Source organism: Chiloscyllium plagiosum, unplaced genomic scaffold (assembly GCF_037043375.1).
Source record: "Chiloscyllium plagiosum isolate Xiang-an unplaced genomic scaffold, Cpla_swu_hap1 HiC_scaffold_5, whole genome shotgun sequence".
NCBI lineage: Eukaryota > Metazoa > Chordata > Chondrichthyes > Orectolobiformes > Hemiscylliidae > Chiloscyllium > Chiloscyllium plagiosum.
This window is the reverse complement of record NW_028270143.1, coordinates 9,474,047-9,498,182: the sequence shown is the minus strand read 5'-3', so window position 1 is coordinate 9,498,182 and position 24,136 is coordinate 9,474,047. Positions and strand designations below refer to the sequence as shown.

The following is a 24,136-nucleotide window of genomic DNA, read 5'->3' as shown; positions in this document are numbered from 1 at the left end:
AAACCCACTTTCAGTTGTATTAATAAACTACCTGCACACTCCTGCATTAAGCACTGTTAATGCAAGGGGATAAATAAAATTCTAAAACACTGCCTGATTGGAAAATTTTACACTTGTGACTATGGAAATAAGGTGGAACAGATACTTGAACCACAGCTTCTAAAAATACGTTATTGTGGTTTCTGTCCACTTTATGTAAAGTGTAAACTCTCTATCCTGATCTTCACCTATTCACTTTGTTTATGATTAAGATAATCGTAAGTACTTCCATTTCCTAAAGCAAATAACATTTTCAATGCAAAAACAAAAACTGAAGCATTGTTTCAAATTTTTGAGCTTTTCCATTTTCATGTATTTTGAATACATTTTGTAGGTTATGTTCTACATTTTTAATTATATAACCCAGTTTTGCTGCTTGCTTCACTCCATTGAACAATGAAAGTGAGTTGTCCGATTCTACCAAGCTCTCTCTCCCTGTACAGTTCAGTATTGTACAATTCAATTGTGTATCTCTTGCATGCTTTTCAATCTGTTATGCTTTAATAATAAAGCCAATGATCTGTTGAGTTGCATAATCAATTTGAATCCTTATGCTAATAATTTGAAATCTCTGTTACATCCCTACCTAATTCCTAACAATGAAAATGTGTTAATTGATTATTTATTTTCAGCTTTCAGATAATTTTACGTGGGTTGTTTCCAATGGATATCCAGGAAATACTGCATACTAAATCAGGCTGACAAACAATAATTTTTTTAAAAAATCTTCTGTTCAAAGGTTTGTCACAGTTGATGTATAAACTGCAGTGTAACAGTCAAAGATGGCTCTTTCTGGAAAAAAAACAGCTGTAATCCAGACTCTACAATCAGATATTTTTGCAAATTAAGTAGAATAAGTTTTAAAAATTGTAACATCTGATTTAAATAGTGTCCACATTTAATGTTGAATATAAAGTTATAGCTTAAACAAGCAAAATGTGTAAAGTGATTGGGAAAAAATAGTTTTTTCTTCCTGTTACGACTTGAAGGGCAAATAAATTTGTTCTGTGTCTCATTAAACTTTATGCATTTAGTGTATAGTTCCACGATTATACAAGACCATAAGTTGCAAGTACATTTTAAATTTTAAAGCAATATCCTTGTTTACATAAAACCTTTTGACATGAGTGACAAGAAAACACAGTAGTTACAGCATACATGAATGCTATTTTGAAAAGAAAACTTGCCTATTTGTAGTTTTGATCCTCTAGTTAAATTCCCATGGCTATGCTAATTTAGTATTAATGTGCTAAATATTTAGTATGTTAAGTTTACTTATTAATAATTATGGACACCTCTTTCATTCCTCCTTTCTATATCTCCCCACCTGTCTCAAAACAAAAGTTTCCCTTTGACTATCTGAACACACAAGCAAATAATGATAGTTATTAAATGCACATATGTGATAAATAGCCAGGCACAACTTTTGTACCTTTTCTAAGCAATGGTGGATTTCAGCTTTCAAATGTAGGTTCTGTCATGGCTAAAGTTGAAAAATATCCATAGATGAGTAAAACCTAAAGTGATTGGAAAACTAAGCAATTTACAGGAAATTTTTCTCCTTCCTCTACTCTGGTCTCAGAACAAAGAAATATTTAAGTCTGTGTCCAATACATTTGGATGCCACTGTTTGTGACAGTTGATTTGATCAGGGATATCTTTGAACACATTTGCCAAGGTTATTGCTATAGGGTCAATTGTTAATTTACCTCCAGGTTGACTGTCACAACACTTAGTTTTAAATGGAATATTTTTGCTGTTTTGATTTTTGAAGTTCATTTTTTCTCACTGAGGAAAATCTGACATGAGTAATGAAAATAGATGCTGATGGAGTGTAATCATGGTCATCTAATTTTGGCAAATGGATTGATTTCTTTTCACTCCTCAAAATTTTAAGGGAACCACGTTTCTGGAATTTATGACAAGACAATTTCTTAGAACCAGCTTTTACACCAGTCAGGTATAATTTCCAGGCTGGATTTTTCAGTAGTTGGGACACCAGCATTATTTGCTTCCCATTGCAGGTTAGTTGCAACTTAGTTGATCTTTGGCTATCTGATTAACCTTACCTTGGTTTAAACGTCAAAGCAATCCATTATCCATTTTCTGCATCAAAAGTGAGAAATGAAACAATAGCTGTTGTATTTAGTGCAAAATACAATGCTGCAACAGTTATGAGCACTGAAAAGAGAATATGAACAGAAAGTGAATAAGCCAACAATGTTGAGTTTTCTGTGTGGCTATGGTTTGGAAGTTCTCCAGTTTTACAGGTCTCCAGTGTAATCAGCCAGATTCTAAATTTGCCACCAGAAATGATTTGCCATTGCTTTTAAAAAGAAATGCTTTGGCTCCAGGGTAATGCATCAAGGTGAGGAAGTCTAGAATTCAGTCTGAAGTTTTCTCTCTCGTATCTAATACTGATTTTAAAATATTCATTTTAAATTATTTACTGGAATATATGCTCTCAGATGAAACCTGTATTTATTTGAATTTTTAAGACCCTTTTGTACATAATCACATGTATCCCATCAGGTTCATAGCCCAATTATTGTTTTAATGTTGTAAAACTGTTGATTTCGAGTTGGCAGTGCCATTTGGGGCTCTCAATGAAGTTCATTCACTGCAGGGCCACTAATTCTAGAAAGTGATAAATGGCAAAAGATTTGGGATTCGACCATATATAATTTACGATTGGAATTACAAATGGGTTGTTAATCGCTAAGGAAACGAATGTATAATGGGGAATAACGCTAAAAACGATTAGTTACACCAACATTCAGTCTGGAAATGGAGTATTTTTGTCTTCCAGTAAACATTAAGAGCACTGACTTATCAATTTATGATAGGAATGCGGTAAGTTTTCATTGTTACCCACTTTGTATTTTTGGAGATAATTGACTGTTCATTGTTAAAGGCAGAGACCATTTTAATTATGTACCTGCTGGGTATTGAACCCGACGGTTTTAAATTCGATTAATTTTCTTTTTTTTGGATTATGTACAGTATCAACACAACCTACTGAAGAACAGACTGTGACAAACAAAAATTCATATCAAAATAAAACCGGTCTACAATTGTAGACTACTAAAGCTAGTTAGTCATCAGACACAGCATGCACTAACCTAGGCATGAGCCGAAGTTTCAAATGAATTTGATCATTGGACTTGGCAAAGATTTAACTACTCATCACTTTTACAGCAACCTATTTTACGACGAAATGCTGCAACAATTATAATTTCACCCTTAGTGATTTTTTTCTACAGTTCCGCTACCAGCCATTTGAAATGCATTTACTTTGTTAAAGAGCCAGAAACTCAAAACAGATAATCGTCTTAAATTGGAAGTAAGAGATTTTTAAAATGCTTATCCAAGTTTAGAACTGAACTCATTTTAAGTGAATTATACCAATGGTCTGTAACAAAAATCAGAAAGACTTATTGTAGTTATTGTATGACTGTAAATGATTTATGAGCCACGTTTTCTATTTCAGCTACTTTCTCAATCTGTGGTCCAAAGAGACCCAGCCTTTCCTTAGAAACAAACAGAAATGATTTTTTTTTTTCGCGACAGTTACATTAAAATAAAACTTTTATAATTGTGATCATAGCAATACATTACCAAACAAAAACAACCGGAATACAGCAGTGGAACAAAGTACCTGTCTATAAAATCCCAGAAACTTCTCAGTTCAGCCAAGGCCTGGTCACTTGAGCTTTTAATGAATAAAAGTTCCGACTTGTCTCAGACATTCTCAGATTTTTTTTTTGAAAAGCGAATGCTTTTTTTTTGCAGCAATGCTTTTCTCTAGCAGTTTATTCCTAACTGCTGTTTGCCGATGCTGGTGGTATTTCTGTGCCAGTATCTTTTAGTGACAGGTAGCGGTAACCCGGCGCCGGTAACCCATGGCAACCGTGTAAGAGCCAGCCAGAGGCAGCAGTCAGCATTGCTGCAGCCAGACACAACAAGCAGGCGGCGGTGGGGGCAGGGACTGGGGCGCAAGACATAACAACCCCTCCTCTGCAATAACTTCCAACCACTTACTTTTATAGTTTTTTAAAAAAATAAACTAGGCTTCACTGAGACTATTTGTTTTTATTCTAACACCATACCCTAATCAGTCGTCTGGGCGTCTGAAAATTCGAAACCTGGTTGTATTATTAATACATTCATCCATCAAGAAGTAGCAAAAAAAAAAGCCATTTGCAGATTTTTAGCTAGGATGGAATCGTATGCAATTTCAAGTAACATCGGTTTTTAAATAGCAGCTCTGTTCGTCGTGTTTTAATAATCAAATATATTTACAGTCTTTGATTTTATTTTAAAATTGCTTTAACCGTTAGACAAATGAAACTCTGGCGAAGTGTTGCACGAAGTGGGGAGGGGGAAGCTTTTCTAAACGACAGCAGAATACTCTGCTTTCTTTAAAAAATCGTTATTTAATTGTGGCTGTTCTTTTCAATAATCAAAGTGACAGAGCAGATGGGAAAGTAACTGGGGATATATGAAAGGGGCGAGTTCTCTGCATTAATATAATCAACCTATTTATTGAGGCAAGACAAACCACTTTCTATTAGTCTTTATTGTATCTTTATTATATATTGTGAATAGTATCCATTGATTGCAGGATAAAGCTGTAGGCCACCCTCGTTTTCTATATTATCTAGTATAACGGCCATTCTATTATATTCTATTATCATCTCCTGTTATAATTAGGTAGACCTTGGGTTTCAAAGGAGGAAATACACACACGCTCTCTATTCAATTGTCTTTGAAACTACAAATCAGTCTCCTTTGTTAAAGCGTTCCTGCAGCCAGGCACGAGCAATAATCTAATCAGAATTAAAGGGCAAACCTCAAATAAGTAAGGCGTCCTTTTGTTTAAAATAAATCGACCTAATTTAAGAGCCCCGATCCACTTAAAAAAGAAAGGTGAATGAAACTTATTGTGTTACAATATGATTTTTAATATAGATTTTGGGCTTTTTTTTATTTTGCAGGTGAATGAGAAACAAAATGTTACATCCACGCGTGCTATTATTTTCTTGAATTTTTTTTAAGGAAGAAGGTTCCTTAAGAATTGTTCCTTAACCAACACCGGCGTTTTTTGTTGAGATGAGGTTTTACATTCAAATACACAGTCAGCATCGGGCAATAAGACTAAACGCGTTACCAGTGATGGCGTAGTAGGTGCCAACTACTATACGCGGGGAAAGGTCAGCATTAAACAGCATTGCGTGCACGTCCCGTACGTTTACTGTATGTCCCAGCGATGAGCAATCTGTGCCTGTGTCAGCTTCAAAAGATGTATTTTTTAATAAGGCGAAGAGCTTTCTGTTTGCTGATACAGATATCTTAGGATTCCCATGACATAATCTGCTTTGTAAAATACTCTGCAAGGCAATCGCTGGTTCCATGTCATAGTCTCGGATAATATCTGACCTGTACCTCTGAATGCAATTGTTTACTCAATCTCCCTTTGTACCGCTGACAAATAAACATATGTGGCTATAATTTCTATTACTGTGATATCATCTTAATTCAATTGACACCAGCTTACTTTCCTTTTGAAGGTTTGACGCATTTTAAAGGAATGATTGTTTTGCTTTCATTTTTATATATTGCGGATTACTAAGGGGTTACACAAAAGCATAGAAAAATGGTATTTTATATTCTACATGTCTGCAAAATAACCGTACACCTCGTATGCAACATAATTGTGCGGAAATCAAAGGGATATAACATTTCATTCATTGAGGAAATCAAACATGCTGTTTGTGCATTACTGTTTCGAGATAAACCTTTATCGGTCCACGTATATGTATGATGCGTGACAAATAATCTGGAGTATACCGTTATATATTTTATATTTGGTCCTGTTGTATAGAATGCAGCGTTTATGAAGACTGTAATGTTCTCTGAAAACAACCTTTTTTTATTCTATTTGTACATCTGAACACTATCATGAAACAGATCAGGCATTTGTTACTTTGGAATAATTGATTATTTTGCGAGGATCTAATACTGAGATAATCCCCCATTCACTGACTGAATCATCCCTAGACGTGTCCCACGTTAGGGAGAAAAATGTTATTTTTTAAAAAAAACGCGAGTTCCGCGGATTCAGAATCACCACCTTTCGACAGAAAAAACGGAACCATTTATAGAGCATTAATCTTAGACTGTATATAATAATAGCTTAAATGTTTGTCTCTAAGGGTTTTTTTTAAAAAGAAGCTACACCTTGATTTCTAAAAAAATTGATATAAAAGTTGCTTTACAAAAGACTGCAGCAATAATGCGGTTTTTTGGGGTGAGTTGAGATTGTGTTTAATATTTCTGTTAATTTCTGTTGTTAATGCATCCTATAAATTTAACTCCTTGTTATATAAAATACATTTTAAGAGGATCACAACTTGCAGGGGATGTCACGGCGAATTCGCGGTTTAACAAAACATAAATTGCTCGCGTATTCTGCCTGTACCTAACGTTCCCCAGTTGGAGGCGCTGGTTCAGTTAAAGACACGAGAACTGCTGTCTCTCATTTAAGTTTCCGTAAAGTAACATCATTGATCCTTTGTGTTTGGGAGAGAAAAAGAAGTAGGTTTTGCACCACTGTAAAGGTGTTCATTCCCAAGAAAAAAAATATAATCTTTTTAATATAAGCTCTCAATTTTCATTTTCCTTTAGCCTTTCAAGTAATATTAAAACGCAGGGCTTTCTTGCACTACTTCAGAAGTTTTAACCATAGCAGGTATTGATTTTCTTAAATTATTGTTATTGCATTAGCACTTAATACATGTTTTTAATAATTGATTTTACATTTTTATAGCTGCAATCATATGAATCACGATTTGTATTAGAGCTCCATATATTAGAAGAAGATTTCTCTGAGGGGATCACGTTGTGCATGCGAGCTTTTCGGTTCATGTAAATCATGTGGTGGAAATCGGTTTTACTCATGAAGGATATGAGCTGATTTAATTTAATTTCTTACGTGTAGAATAACATTACGCGCAGTTTTATTTCTTATCTCTTCCGAACATTGTTGCTTCATAAATTCGAGTCCATTAGGGTTAACATGCACAAGAGGCGACACAATTACCGAAATCAGGGCCAGGGAAAACAGGAATACGCCTAAAACTGTGGTGCCTTTTCAGATATGCCCCGCGAAAATGTACCACTGCCTGTGTGAATTTGTGCCCTTAACTTTACATTTACAGCATTTTGAGTGTTTAAACTAATTTAAATTGGTCAATTAAATCAGTTGAAAATGAGCCTATTGAAATTGATGTAGGCATGTAAACTGGCTTTGAGGCACTACCTCCCTAATGAAACACTAATGAAAACAACCAGCTGTTCATAGTGCACTTTTCTCTTTATTGATCCTTTGAGGACCATGGCAGCATTTTGCCATACTTTTTTAAAAAAATGTTTTAAAATTTAAACACTCTTCTCCCATCTTATGGATAGTTTAAGTTTATTTTACTTTACATTAAATTTAGCAAGTGCCATATCCTCAGATGTTGCCTGTTTAAATTTAAAGAACTGTGCCTTTTTGAGACACAAAGCAAATTATCCAGTTTCTCCTGGTATGCCAAGCAGATCCACATCCATTAAGCAGCTCGCACTGCCGGCTTGAGATTTGGGTGCAGATTATAACAACAGTGGTGGTACACCTGGCCTAAGATAGCTTCTTAATTGGTGCTTTATATTGTCACTCAGTCATTTGAGTTTGACCAATGACTATCAACTCCTAGTGATGCAGAACAGATTTACACTGTACTCTGAAACTACCTGTCGGATAACTTCAGCCAACTTAGGCCTGTGTTCTTTCCCATAGTACAATTCTCAATACCAGAGAAAAAGAACATGAATAATATATGAATTTGGTCAAATACTGTACCATACATACCAACTGCTGAATACAATACTCGTCGGACCTAAATGACTGACTATATAATGAACCACGGCAGAAGCATGATTAGATAGCACTGCTCATTCTTTGCACTCTAACCTGGAGGTCAGTAAGTTGAAAAATGTGTTGCTGGAAAAGCGCAGCAGGTCAGGCAGCATCCAAGGAGCAGGAGAATTGACGTTTCGAGCATAAGCCCTTCTTCAGTAAGTTGGGCTGACTAATGAATCTATTTGGTATGTCAGATAAAATTGGCCCATTTAAAATTTAGGAGATTAGTCTCACGTTTACTTGACATTATCCTTTTTTTGCTGGTTAGTGCAAGTTATTTCATCTGATTCATCCAAAAAGGTGTTTGCAAGCTTCCTCTGTATGCGACTTAACACCTTTCCTCAGTGATTAAAGAAACTTTAAAAGTTAACAGCATAAAGTAATATATCTGGCTACAATCAGTTTTATTTTGGCACAAGAAAAGCATTTTGTAACAGGAAAGTATAAGATTAAACACTGATAATGCATCCCTACTGAAGAAAATGTGTGGATTTAAGTTTGCAACAGTTTCAAAATTGAAAGTTGGCAGCTTTAAAATAAATTATGAAGCAGTTTATTTGTGACAATGAATGGTGTAGTCATTAAATCAATAACTTTTGAAAAATGAACCTCTAGCACTTTCTAACCTAAAGAATTATCACTATTTCATTTGTTCGAGTGCTGTAAAGGTTAATATCTGAGGTATGTTATGATAGAAAAAGGCAACATTCTTTACTGACATTTACCATTTGCTGCAGCAGATGGTCTTTCCTTAAGTGGTGCTTTTTGTGCAATAACAAAAGCCAAAAGGCCTCATTGAAACACTGTGTCATGAAGTAATGGAATATGTAGGGTCTAGGCTGGAAATACACAATGAATCGAGAAGGTTTTATGTAATTAATTGACCAGTCTTAAATAGTTACTGTGATGTAAGGAATTTGGAACTCATTAATTTGGGTCCTGACAGTTTTCATATTAGGACTGGCAAAAATGGATTGGAACGCTCATTCTTTGTAACAGCTAGAATTTTACATGACAGTGAGGTTTAGCAGAAAAAGACCCTGTGTCAGAGTATAGCTGCCTGGGCTGTAATCATCAGCACTGCTGGGTAATAAAAGGTAATGAAAAAGACAGAAAATAATAACAGAATTCCTTGATGTTAAAAATAAAGGGAAGCAGACCAGCAGAGGGCAGCTGCCACTTTTTCTCTTGATTGTATTTTTGTAGACTGTGATGCTATAAACGCGAATATTAAAATGAATAGAATTTAAGTAATGAAGTGTTGATCTGGCTCTAAACCCTATTCCTGACAGGCTAATCACAACATTACTCAAGGCAATCAGCAGGGTCGTACCAACTCTGGTCAACCAGGCCTTTCTAATTAGAAAAGAATAGACACAACCTACCAATGCTGAAACTGAGGTCAATTTTCTGTTTTTCTCCCTTTCTTGTTTCTAGTTATCAACCCTTTGCTACTTCTTGCATTATTCTATAATGAAGTGCATGAGTTTTGAAGATGCAGTAACTGCCACATACAAATATATCCATTTTGCTTGAAATGGATAACGTACGATCTAAAGCAGGAACTGCACACCGTCCTGTGATAGTCACGATTCTTTTGGGTCATTGTACCATTGAGGGTACGTTGCTCAGATTTATTTTAAATAATAATCACTTATTGCAGAATTACTCGACTATATCAAGAAAACCTTACCAAACAAAACAAATGTTTAACATTGAATACTTCAAACAACACACTAAAAGCCTCTCTAAAGTTAGAGGAAGGAAGCTGAAAGATAAGCATGTTGTATATGCTCCTTTCTTGATATTATTTGAATGTAAATAGTCACAGCTGCATGTTGTGTCCCAACTTTATGCAAATTGTATTGTGATGGTCCAGTATTAGCAGGTACTCAGTATAAAATGTTCCCTCATAAAACAGAATTACTCTTGTATCGTCCCATTGCTGGGGAGATTTATACCATTTTGTTATATTCGTTTCAATCCATGGCTTTTGTGCATGGACTCTGATTGGAATATATTTTTCTGGTGTTTTCTCTGGGTTAAATCAGATAGGTCTACTAAACAGGAAACAGTTTTGTGCATGGATTCTGTCAAGATTTTATATTAAAATTTGCTAGTCTAATAAAAATTACTATGAAAAAATCTTTTACTCTGTCTGAAATTTCAATGATGTAAAATATTACAAGTAAAACAAAAAGACCAGCAGCTAATATGGATACACCGTGATTGAAGCATTTTGTAGAATAATGTATTGACCCACAAAATGTAAGTTCATGTAATTATTGTGCAGCCAGATGATAGATTGTTGGAAGCTAATTAGTTGAAGATGGTGGTGTCCATGGAAGCTAGAGTCTGTGATGTGTATGACTAATTTTTTAAACTGATCATTGATACATGCAGAACTACTTTTTCATGGTACTTAAAATCAAAGCCTCATATGCCTTCTCAGATGAATATAATATTATTTAGATTACTTACAGTGTGGAAACAGGCCCTTCAGCCCAACAAGTCCACACCGACCCACCGAAGCACAACCCACCCAGACCCATTCCCCTACACCTAACACTACGGGCAATTTAGCATGGCCAATTCACCTAATCTGCACATCTTTGGACTGTGGGAGGAAACCGGAGCACCCGGAGGGGACCCACACAGACACGGGGAGAATGTGCAAACTCTATACAGACAATCGCCTGAGGCAGGATTTGAACCCGGGTCTCTAGCACCGTGAGGCAGCAGTGCTATCCACCGTGCCGCCCATAATATCCCATTGTATTATTCAGAGACGAACTGGTGAGTTTTATCAATAACTTGGCCAACTTTGATCCATCTACCAATGTCACTAAGACCCTTTATTTAAACATGACGTTGTGTGGAACCTTGAGGTGCATGAATTATTTGTCACATATTTTTACAACAGTGACCACTCTTCAAAAGAAATACATAGGCTCTGAAATGCTTTTGAGATAGCATGAGGTTGTTTAAAGAGTCTCAAAAGTGCAAGTTCTTTATTTTCAAAGATTTTTGTATCGGTACTTCAATAGTCTTTGAAGTGTCAGATTTCCAATGTGTTTCAAACATAATCATGGCTCTAAATTATAGTAAATAATGTATGTGTTTGCTTAATGCATTTATCTGAAATTTCCAGGCGTGCATTCAGAAAAAAAAGTGTTATTTGGGTCCATTTGGATTAGGATGATGTTTCTGGTAAGACAAGAAAGAGCAATTCAGAACAGTTAGGTAGGTATAAGTTGGTGGATTCTGCTTTTCAGAAATATCCCAGACTTGTTGGTGTGTACAGCTGAACTCAGCTGGGATGATGGTGAGGGCATTACAGCTTCCCAAGCATAGGAAGAAGAAAGATCAGCCAAGGCAGGAGCCTATGATTTTTATCCAGTGATCCTTGCTGGAGCGTGTGCCTGTGAAACTAGAATAAGCATTGATTTGGACTTAGCTATGATCAGACCCAGCCATTGCATGGTTGATCACTCCTCTGAGACTCACGGAAAATGTTTTATGGATGAACAGTGGCCTCTTGAGGGAGAATTACTACTGCCTATGCATCCACATATCAGTATGATTCACCTTTAGGAGATAAGAAAAAGGAGTTGAAGGAAATTCATTTTTAACCACATAACTCTTTAGAAAACAAACTTACTTAACTAAAATAATTTAATGCATGCACTTGTTGCAAGCACATAGTAGACGTCAGTATTTATGCTATGCTTGATTTGCTTCAGGTTGTTATTCTAAAGATCTGTTGGACAGTGTTTGTAGAGCCTGGGATTCTGAGTCAGCTTTACATGGAGAAAGGGGAAAATTGCTGAGCACATTGCTATTAGCAATGGCACATCATCAACATGAGGGCTAATGACTATTATAAATTAAACTTTATTTGGACAGCTTTTGGCAGAAACAAATATTTACTTCTAGTTAACATGCGAATGATTGCAAACTGTTGAATGAGAAAAGTGGCTGTGAGCTTGGCTTGTTGTTTCTGAATCGGAGAGTTTCTGCTGCAGATCGTATGCAATTGGAGGAAAGGATTCTTAGGTCATTTGTAAATTAACAATTGATAAATTATATTGGATTAATTAATATTTCAAAGTTATTAATGGGGGTTGCTGATTGACAATTTCTTATACTGCATGGAGATAGCACAAGACTTGTGAAGGAGGTGGAGGGTATCTGAAGGGTTGTCAAATAAGTCTCCAGAAATTTGAAGTGAACTCCCCAGGTACGACACTGTGAACAGGTCAGGAGAAAATTCACAAGGACATTAAAACATTGTAATGTTTTTTAAAAAAAACTCTATGAACACTTGTATTGATTATAAAAATGTTGGAGATGGAGGAGAAACAGATTACATCAAGGTGAGTGTTGAGGTCATGTGATAAATCTCTAGGAATACTCCTTGTGTTTGCAACCTGACATGATGGGAGGTGGGAAATGGGCTAGCCAGGTTGGTAGAGGAAAGGAGCAGTGAAATAAGAAATGACAGAAGTTGATATGGTATCAGGAAATAACCATTCTCTTTCTATAACTTTTATCTGTCTAACAGCATAGAGGTGAAGTTTCTCAGTGATCTTGCATCAGGTTGTCAGCAAGGTGAACAGATATAATGTAGCTGCATGGTAACCTCTTCTCTTGGTGTTAGCTGGAATCCTGTGGTACTGCCACTCATTGGAAAGGTCACCAGACAGTGAAATGTTAGAGCAAAGTCACTGAATCTTCTTCCAATCAGACCATCTGGAGGGCAACAGGATGCTTTTCTCCGAAAGCAAGTCCCAGGGAGTGGAAATCCCACCCAATGAAAACAGCTGTCCCTCAAAAGCTGATAGCTGTCACATTTGGCAGTATCGAGTTGAGACTGCTGCTCCTCCTGCTGAGGGCACATCCAACTTCCTGAGGACCTCGGTAAGAGGTTTTATAATATGAACTTTCTTCCCATCCCCAACCCCAACCCCAGAAAGTGAAAGGGTGGTGGTGGTCCTCAGTGGCTACCTACCCCAACCTAAGTCCAGTCCTTTGAAAATTGATAAATTAATGCAGAGCAAAGGGCCTCACCATCTCACTCTGCACTGGTTTTCCACTTGAGAGGGCCAACTCCTTTTTTCCCTTCTGGAGATCATATATTTTTAATTGATCTGTTCAGACAGGTTAAACCTCTGGAGGAAGTGGGACTTGTAGTGGTCAATTGCATAAGGGCACCCTGGTCCCATTGCAGCCCAAATAGGATAAGCCCCTTATGTAATAGATGATTTAAGAGTCTCGGTTGGAGTTGGGAAATAGGTTGAGCCTGAGCATTCTGGCCAGAGGCTAACTTGAATAGAAGCAGAAAGTGGCAGAGTTCTGAGACACCCCCATCCTGCCTTCAGGCTCACCACCTCTGGCTCCCGAGAGATTCTATCCATTGACACTGTTGCTTGAATGATTGATTGAGTTACTCACGCATGGACTCAGTGGCTATGGCACATACACAGTTGAAACAGAGAATAAGTTTTGATGAATAACTGAACCAAATAATAATCAAGAGAGATTGTGTCTAGCATGATGCGGGCGAGCTGGAAGGATGCAGGCTTGGGAAGGATGCACACACAAGTAGTGGTTGCACAATTCTACAGAATAGAGAAGAGAAAGGGAGCTGATACTAAACGAGCAAAGGGAAATCAGTAATGATGGAGATGAGCTCACAACTAACTGGGGGAAATAAAAAAGTCTATTTTAACAGGAATTTAATATGTTATTTAGAATGTTGTAAACATTGCAGGTGTATCACCTTAAAATGTTTAATATGGATTTTAGAAATTTCTTCTTTGAAAATGCAAAGATGGTGGAGTCCTTATAGATATTTGGAACAACTTGTTGAATTTGCTCAGATTGAGTCCCTTTCAGCTTCTTCCTTTTATAAATTAGTGAGTGGGGGAAGCAAAGAAATTTAGTTAGGGCGTAACAAATTTTTGCTCGATCCAGTGAAGTTAAAATGTGGATACATTCATAAATGTGACTATGATTAAATGTGACTGAGAAGTATTACAGAGAAGTATGTGATATAGCCAGACTTTTAATGTATAATGGTAGATATCTACAAGACAGCATGGTTCAGTAGTGAAGTGTGAAGTTAATTCATAGGTCAGGAGACACGATGTACAGCTTCATTCTGCTCCTAAAATTGAGCAGGAGAATGTACCTGCTATAAGCCTTGCTGCACATTGCATCATTTAGGATGCTCTACTAGACGTCAGACACAGTCAGCTGCACATAACGTTCCTTTGCTTAATATTTCCACTAACTGGCTGACTGCTCAATTTTCTTTAATGTTATACTTCGATGAGATTTAAAAAAAAGCTAACCTGTTTGGAACTTCTAAAGTATCATGCTTTTATTTATGTATTTTTCTGCACATGGAAGGTATCACAAGTTGGATGGTTAAGAATCTGTGTGATTACCAGAATCCCTAGTTAATGTTACATTGTAGAATTTTAATAAGTGCACAAAATTATGAAATCACCTTCAATGACAATTTTATGCAGATAAACCTTTTTAAGGAGAGCAAAACATTGTTAATCCAGGCAGAACGCTGAAATTGGTGACTGCCTGTGTGGTCTGCCAATCAAAATGCGAGAGTTACATTGAGCAGCTATCACCTCGTCAGTCAGCAAAACAAGACCTATTTCCTCTGGAAACAGCCTGCTCAGTAACTGAACATGTTTGTAACTCCTTGTTTTCATGGCACTGAGAGCTACTGAATTAATTTGTGTTAAATGCTAGGAGGTGAGGTGTAGTGGTTCAGGTATTCAGCAGGGGGTCTATTAAACTACAAACTCTTTCTCTACATTAACACCATAAATCAAACAAAAATATCAGGTTCCATGATTTCGAACTTGAACAATTTAGTTTGTGTTAGGACATTTCAATATATGTCATAGGTAATTGTGGTTAAGGAGATCTTTAGTATTGTAAACAACTGTCTCTAGAGAGAAATTGGAGGCTTGGGACACATTGAACGTCGGAGTGACTGTCACACTTGTTAAACGGTACACTAAAATGCTACTTAACAAAATTTGCAAACTAAAATGTTTGATTATAAGATGGCTTGAATGTTACAAATAGAATATGTGATGTCCAACAGTAAAATATGATTTTAATTCTTATTTGAGATCAAACATTAGTTATTGAAACAAAATTTATTGTCTATTTGTTGTACACTAGTGGATGTTTGATACTTAAGCATTTGTACTAACTGTGTCAAACAATTATTTTCATCGATTCCTGTTCGAGGTAGAATGAATAGGTAAGGTGAATAGCAATGGTCTTTTCCCTAAGGTGGGGAAGTTCAAAACTAGGGAGTATACCTTTAAGGTGAGAGGAGAAAGACTTAAAAAGGACATGAGGGGCAACTTCTTTTACACAGAGAGTGGTTAGTGTGTGGAATGAACCAGAGGATTCAGGTATATTAGATTATCTACAGTGTGGAAACAGCCCTTCGGCCTAACCAGGCCACACCGACCCTCCGAAGAGTAACCCACCCAGACCCATTTCCCTCTGACTGATGCATCCATCACTATGGGCAATTTAGCATGGCCAATTCACCAGACCTGCACATCTTTGGACTGTGGGAGGAAATTGGAGCAAACCCACACAGGCATGGGGAGAATGTGCAAACTCCACACAGTCACCCGAGGCAGGAATTGAATCTGGGACCCTGGTGCTGTGAGGCAACAGTGCTAACCATTAAGCCACCGTGCCGCCCTAATAGTTACAGCATTTAAAAGACATTTGAATAAGTACATCAGTAAGAAAGGTTTGGAGGGATATGGGCCAAATGTAGGCTAATTTCATTTGAGAACATGATCAGCGTGGACGAATTGGACCAAAGGGACTGTTTCTATGCTGTATGACTCTATGATGTCCAGAGTGCATGTCTAATGACACAATTTCATTTAAAGTACTATATAGTGATGAGCAAGAAATGGTTTTTTAGACCTTGGATTGCTGTGAGGCCAGTTACTGGAAGTTACATTAAGATTACCTGAGGTAGGTTATGGGGATGATTCTCCCTTCTCAATATGAAGAATCCCTCACTTTGCACGTCTTCTAATGACAGGACCAAGATTCAGAACTGACATTATAAGCAAATGTAGTCATGGAGTAACGTGGCACAGCTTATTAGGTCACTGATGCATTATCAAGATGTTAACCATTTTGCCAAAACTGCCTATTCCCTTTAACCATTTCAAATGGTAAAGTATTCAATAATTCTGCATTGCAATATGCTTATGACATGGCATAGCTACATATTTGAAAAGCCTGTTTTACCACTCATACCTACATGTCCTTATCAATGGCATTAAATGGCACAATACTTTGGCTGTCACAGGAGAGACAGAAAGAGGGATTAGGCTGATGGTTTGATGTCATTTGACACTTCCATGTGTTTGAAGTTTCTATGATATTATACATAAACAGCAAGTGCAAGAAAATATTTCACAAGAATTTTGCAAGTGAAGTAACACAAGTGATGTTAGTGGAAAAATACATTGTATGTCATGATAAGGAGTTGGCCATATATGATAAAGTGTAATTTTTTCTCTCTGAAGTTGCAACTTTGAAATTCTCTGCACTAGAGGACTATGGAGGCTCTACAGTTGAACATGTTCAAGGCTGAAATTTTGATTTCTGGATATTAAAAATTACTATTCTACCTATTATAGGGAGGTCATAGAGTCACAGCATGAAAACAGACCCTTTGGTCTAACTCGTCCATGCTGACCAGATATTCTAAATTAATCTAGTCCCATTTGCCAGCGTACGGCCCATATCCCTCTAACCCTTCCTAATCATATACCCATCCAGATGCTTTTAAATCTTATAATTGTACCAGCCTCCACCACTTCCTCTAGCAGCTTATTCCTTACATGCACCACCCTATGCATGAAAAAGTTGCCCCCAGGTCCCTTTTAAATCTTTCTCCTCTCACCTTAAACCTATGCCCTCTGGCTTTGGACTTCCCGACCCCAGGGAAAGGATGTTGGCTATTCATCCATGTCCCTCATGATTTTATAAACCTCTATAAGGCCACCCTTCAGCCTCCGATGCTCCAAGGAAAATAGCTCCAGCCTATTCAGCCTCTCCCTATAGCTCAAATCCTTATGACATAAATTGGTCATGGAGGTGGTTGGAATTGGACAGTTAATGTCCCACTTACTTCCCCAATGGTGGTGAACTCATTACAAATAAAATCCAGTCCACCTACCCTGGCAAAATTTCCAAATCATGCTATGTCCATTACGCAATGCTTCTAATAGTCAATAGTTCATATTTGACTATCTGCTTCTGTAGGTGTCTGTGAAATTAATAATTTTAAAGAACTGAAAGCATTTCTAATTTTCTATCAACTTTTAACTCCTGTCAACCATTCTTGGTCAACTTTGATACTCTTCCCCAATAGCAGTTGGCAGAGGCAGTGGCATTTTTGGTGCCGATATTCAGTTTCTTATAATGAGCAGTTTTATCTCAAAAATGGCTGCACTAAATTTCTTTAAGTATTTTAATGAGGGAGATCATCACTCAGTCTTTTGTTTAAATGGAATCCTACATGAAGTTTGATCCATGTTTAAATAAGATGTGGGAAACACCTCTCAGTTGCATACAACAATGACTGGGAAATAAAGATTTAAATTTCAAAGGCAAAGACATAAAACTGAATATCTCAGTAGAATTATGATTTTTCCTAGATCTTTATGAACGACATTTCAATAAAATTTCATAAATACGTTTTGAATAAAGAATGCCCGGATATGTTGACCTATGTATTGTGGTAAATTTACAAACTCACCCACCCAATGTACCAGCCTGAGGTGTAGAGATCAATAGTCCTAGCTTGATATTTTCACTGAACTCACTAACCTTCTCCCTCACCCCCAAATGATCCAAACATGCTGTCTGGTGCTCTATGTTAGGAGCACAAATTCATAAGATTGATTTAAATATACGGACCTTGATATAATGGATGTTTTAATGAAACAATCATAGCTGATAAGAAAAATGTATTTGACGATTTAATTTTCACTTTGTCAAAATGGTCTAGAAATAAAGATACAATGATGCTGTTGGTCCTTGTGTTACTGAGTAAGAGAATAAATATGGATAGTAACGCAAGAAAATGATGTTGAGGTAGAAAATAAGTCTAGTTGAACGGTGGAATGGAGTTTTGGCTAAATAACCTATGACTGCTCCACTTTCCTATGTCCTTATGACAAGAAGAATATGCATCATGGGAAGCCAATTTCCAGACTATATTATGCTATTTTCATCCAAGTGATCTGTTCAAATGTTTGAAAGTTAGAATGTGTACCCAATCTGAGTGGAATAAATAATGTCTCTTATTCTTTGACAAATCAAGCATGTTGTGTTCAGACAGATCAATTAACACAAAAGGTTATGGAATTCAAGAAGGGACAATCCGACTAAACTCAATATGTCATACACACTGAAGTATAAAATAAAATGTATTTACATCTCTTGCACCTTGCAGTTGTTAAAATCCCTGTAGAGACAAATCCTTCTGAAAAGAGATTCAATTTTGTTAATAGTGGAAAGAATGACACTGTAATATTTTTTAAAAAAGACTTTTAACTATGCACTATCTTGCAGGAAATTGATATTTATGTTGTTAGCTTACATTTTTTAGGACTGCCTTTCCCAATGAAGTTGTCTTTTCCCAGAAAACCTCCCTCCAGCCCAAGCCCATAGATTCTTACAGCCTCATTTTAACTCTGCGTACATTTAGTTTCTTTAGTCTAAGGGTGAGCTTCTACCCTCGATCCTGCATTGTGAGCAGCAGAAACATTTGTTTAGTTTGGACTTTCTTTGATTTCTAATAGTCAAACCACCCAGGTTTACTGTTGGGTTATGTGACCCTCTTCATTTCATCTTAATTTTAAACACAATCCCAAAACAGAATAATTTTAGGAAACTTTCTTTTGCCCATTTGTACTGAAGATAAAACTTGAGAATCTGATGCTACAGAAATAATTCAACTGCCTGCCATTGCAGATGGTGCCCTCTGCCCTCTGAAATTGTTTACTTGGCACTCAGTTCAAGGTCAACTAGGGATTGGCAATAAATGCTGGCCAGCCAGCGATGCCCATGTCCCACAAGGGAATAAACAAAAAGGTTAAAGTAATATTGAGGCCATCAACATTTCCAGTTTTTATAAATGATTGGACCACCATGTCTGGTGACTGCACAGATACATGTTGAAATGCAGGATGTTGTTATCCATGTTGGTAGTGCTCCTCTAATGGGGGAGCTGGTTAGCTCAGTTGGCTGGAAGGCTGATTTGCAATGTGGAGTGAAACCCACAGTACAGGTTCAATTCTCACACCAGCTGAGGTTAATATGAAGGCCTCAGCTGAGATGTAGTGACCCTTGATTAAACCCGCTGCCAGTTATCACTCAGTAATGAGAGAACAATGCTATTGTAACTTTTGGGCAGCACGGTGGCTCAGTGGTTAGCACTGCTGCCTCACAGCACCAGGATCCCAGGTTCAATTCCAGCCTCGGGCGACTGTCTGTGTGGAGTTTGCACATTCTCACCATGTTTGCATGGGTTTCCTCCCACAGTCCAAAGATGTGCAGGCCAGGTGAATTGGCTATGCTAAATTGCCCATAGTATTAGGTGCATTAGTCAGAGGGAAATGGGTCTGGGTGGGTTACTCTTCGGAGGGTCGGTTTGGACTGGTTGGGCCGAAGGGCCTGTCTCCACACTGTAGGGAATCTAATCTAATATAAAAAGCTTGGTTCTATCAGTATCTTACCAAGAGACTCTGCATTCAAACACGTGTCAGGCATGAAGTTTTATTTATTCATTCATGGGATGTGGGTGTCATTGGATGGACCAGCATTTAATGCCCTTGAGAAGGTGTTTGAGAGTTGCCTTCTTGAACTTGCTGCAGTTCTTTGGTGTAAATAGACCCATAATGCTTTTAGGGAGAGACTTCCAGGATTTTTACCCAGTGACAGTGAAGGACTGGTGACATATTTCCAAGTCAGGATGGTGAGTGGCTTAGAGGAGAACTTGCAGGTGGTGGTGTCCCATGTATGTGCTACCTTAGAACTTAGAATCCCTACAGTGTGGAAACAGGTCCTTCTGTCCAACAAGTCCACGCCGACCCTCCAAAGAGTAACCTACCCAGACCTATTCCCCTACCCTAGTATCCTGTTTACCCCTGACTAATGCACCCAACCTACACAGCCCTGAACACTATGGGCAATTTAGCTTTGCCAGTTCATCCAAATTGCACATCTTTGGATTGTGGGAGGAAACCGGAGCACCCAGAGGAAACCCACGCAGACAGTCGCTCAAGATTGGAATCGGAGGCAGATCCCTGGCTCTGTGAGGCAGCAGTGCTAACCACTGAGCCACCGTGCTACTCTTGTCCTTCTCGTTGTTAGTGGTTGTGGGTTTGAAAGGTGCTGTCTAAGGAACCTTGGTGAATTTCTGCAGTGCACCTTGCGGTTATTACATGTTGTTGCTCCTGTGCATTGTTGGTACAGACAGTGAATGCTTGAGCCAATCGAGTGGACTGCTTTCTCCTGGATGGTGTCAAACTTATGGGATGTTGTTGAAGCTGTACCCAACCAGGCAAGCCAGGGGTATTGCATAACACTCCTGACCACCGGAAGCGAGTTGTGGCTAGACCCCAGAGTGGGAGCAGAGTGAGCACAGGCTGGTCAGGGGTCGAGTCCTGGATGCGAGTCTGGGACAGAGGCCAGTGCAGAGAGGCAGAGAGGCCTTGTGTTCTGAAGCATGGCGGGCATGGACTCAGTGGAAAAAGACTATAACTTGAGTACTTTAATGATACTTTTTACTATTATTCTGGACTTTTTAAACTATTTCAATTCTGTAAAAACACTTAAAGTATCTGTATCTAGCTACCCTGTACCTAAGATAGTGCTGAGAAGAACATTACAAGCTTTCCACTGCACTCGTTCAAGTATACATGAAAAAAAAGACACATAAGTACCAGCTGGGACAGACCACTGACACTTTATTGAAGATGCACTGACGGTGTCACCTAGCGAGGTGACGAAACATCTGCAGAAAAACACAGCAGCTTGACGAATGAATCTATGACCTCTTGTGACAATAAAGGCTATCCTATGCTATTTTATTTGTGCTTTGTATATAGTAGACAGGTTTTGAGGAGTCAGGAGGTGAGTTACTTGCTGCAGGATTCCTTTTCTCTGACCTGCTCTTGCAACCACTATGTTTATATGGCGAGCCCAATGTCAGTTTCTGGTCAATGGTTATGCAGTCTGAAGTCAGTGTTGAGGAATCACAAGGCAACTCACTCCCTGCTGTATACCAATGTCCTGCCATCTCTGCCCAACATGTCCTATCCCACTGAGCTGGTGATGATCTGGATAATATTTATCCGGAAGGTGTGATTCCATGAGTATGACTATGTGAGGTTGTTTGACTAAATTGTGAGACGACTCTCTCAATTTTGGCATTAGTCCACAGGTATTGATATCAGGAAACCTTTGTAGGGCTGTAGGTGATTGTTGTTTGTTTCTGGTGCCTAGGTCAATTCCTGGTTCCATTCCTTTTCTGAGTCTTTTTAGAAGTTTGATACAACTGAATAGCTTGCAGTGGTTCTGGAGTTACATGAAGGCTAGATCAGATAAGGAATGCACTTTTCCTTTCCTGAAGGACATGGGTTTTACATAATTATAGATTTTATTCATTTTGATATTTTAACATCTAACATGGTCTGATTTGAAAGCTAGTTTCCAGGGCATTACCTGGGTCTTTGAATTAGTTATCCAGTTACAATACCACACAACAACCACAACCTCCCCTTGTCAGTAAGTAAGGAAGATGCCCTACGGATATCTGTCAAGCATGTCAGATTAAGTTAGAGCTTGACAATTTCAGGATAAGCAATATTTTAAAGGTGCAAAAAGTCGTAGTTACCGATAAACCATAGTATCCACATTGATAATTAGCATGTGGAAGTGTGTGTCTCATTCCTTACATTTTTAACTATTGTTGGAGATTTAGAAAAATAAAGAAAATCACTGAATTCTTTTTAAAGCTTTCTTTTTCTATCAGTTTCATTTGTCATGCTCTCTTGTAATCTCGTTTTTCTCCCTCTCTGAATTTCGCTTTCTGTACCTGATTTGATATTGAATTGACTATTCTCACAGGCACTTCCTGGCTCATGCTGTGTGGACCTCATGAACAATTTTGTATTCTGATTTGTTCAGATGATGCATGGTTGGTTCCTCTGTTCACACAGATTCCTGATCCCATGTAGAGGGCACTCCACTGAAATGGATTACTGAAAGGTAAAGTCACCGTAGTCCTACTCCCTCATTAGGGAGAAACAACTGATGGTAATTTAACCAGAGGGTCACCATGCCTCAGACAAGGGGAGAGGTTGGGAAAGAGAGACTTCATCGTAATCTCAGCCAGTGCAGGAATTGAAGCCACACAGTTGCCATCATGCTGCATCACAAGCTGGTTGTCTAGCTAAATGTGTTGGAATTGTGTCGCTGGAAAAGCACAGCAGGTCAAGCAGCATCCGAGGAGCAGGAAAATCAATGTTTCAGGCCGGAGCCCTTCATCAGGAAACGGCCCGAAACATCAATTTTCCTGTTCCTCGGATGCGGCCTGACCTGCTGTGCTTTTCCAGCAATACACTCTCAACTCTGATCTCCAGCATCTGTTGTCTAGCTAAGTGAGCTAACTGACCCTCCTGCATGACTATTGACTGCAAATTACATTGGAAACGCACTTTGGAATCCTGTGGATAAATGTAAATATAACAAAACGCCAGCAATGTTTGTTTGCTACTGACGGTAAAACCTGGGCCATTGGCTGTAAAACACACACTGGGATATTTTAAGATTGTGCGTGACTCTACACATATGCAAAGTCTTCCTTTTATAAGCAAAACATATCCTCTTGTGCAGGTACAGGTAAAGCTTAGGATTGCTCTACCTTTGTAAAAATGGCCAGTAGACAGTGATCAAATTCAGTTGCAGAGTTCAGTAGCAGTACAGGGCAGGGAGTTCCTTGTCCCTTAATCTGCAGTGATTAATCAGCTACTTGACAATTTTGAAATATATGAATTTGGGTGCATGCTATCATGGAACATTGCCTTTTGGATCTCCACAAAGGAATGATACAAAAGATTCTGAATTTTTAGATGTATCTATGGGGAACTGGAACAATCCTGAGCTCTGAAGTTGAGGGAAGTGGTGGGAGGTATTTAGTTCAGTGAGGGTTAGTGCCTCCTTCCCATCTGCATCCCACTGAGGTCTACAGCAAAAGGCCCATGGATAAACTTTGCATCCTGTCACCAGTATTGCCCAATTGAAGGTGTTATACCCCTGCCACTTGTAACAACCCAATGGTGGGTGGAGTAGCCTGCCGAGTGAGCCTGCCAACAAGCAAGGCACTGGTTGTTTCTGGGCTTCTGAGCAAAGGGTTCATTATAGAAATGCATTCAGTTCCTGACTGAGGCATGTAGAATAGGGAATAGGGCAGGGTGGGGGAGGTTATTGAGAGCCTGCTCCTGCACTTGACTTGGGATCCAGTGACAATGACAGGCTCTGTATGGGTGTAGAGCTGGCAGCAGGCACCACCGCCCCCGGCTGGTACTTCCTTTCAATATATTTGCTGGCCTCTTATTGGCTGGCAGCTCTCGGTTGGTGGATCCTTGATCCTGAGATAGAGTTGCTGCTGCATTTCAAAACACTGAACTCTGGGATTGAAAGGTCTCCAAACTACTTTATTCACTGCTATCACACAACTCAATTTTACCCTATCATGCATATTTGCAAAATCTAAAATATACCATTGTTTCTCATTTTTCATTATGCTTGATATACGAGAAAGAGACAACTGTTGGGTTGGCAGAATTAGTTCTTTTCTCTTGGGACAGAGGATACTGCTGATGTGCATCAATATCTTTGATAAAAATATCAGAGATGGGAGAATATACTTAAGGTCTCCCTGTTTCTTTCAGAGTTACCTTTTTACTGCATTCTCTGTCTGTATATTTAATTCATTCTGTCCCTCTGGCATTATGTGCCACTCTCACTGCCTTTTTCTCT

The 24,136-nt window shown here is 38.3% G+C and overlaps 1 long non-coding RNA gene across 1 annotated transcript in view; it reads left to right on the top strand.

Moving 5' to 3' along the window:
* The first annotated feature begins 6,674 nt into the window (after positions 1–6,674).
* Positions 6,675–24,136, top strand: part of LOC122550260 (uncharacterized) — a 50,498-nt gene continuing 33,036 nt past the window's right edge. The window contains exon 1 of the long non-coding RNA XR_006311773.2: positions 6,675–6,790. This is a non-coding gene — a long non-coding RNA (uncharacterized LOC122550260). The remainder of the gene's footprint in view (positions 6,791–24,136) is intronic.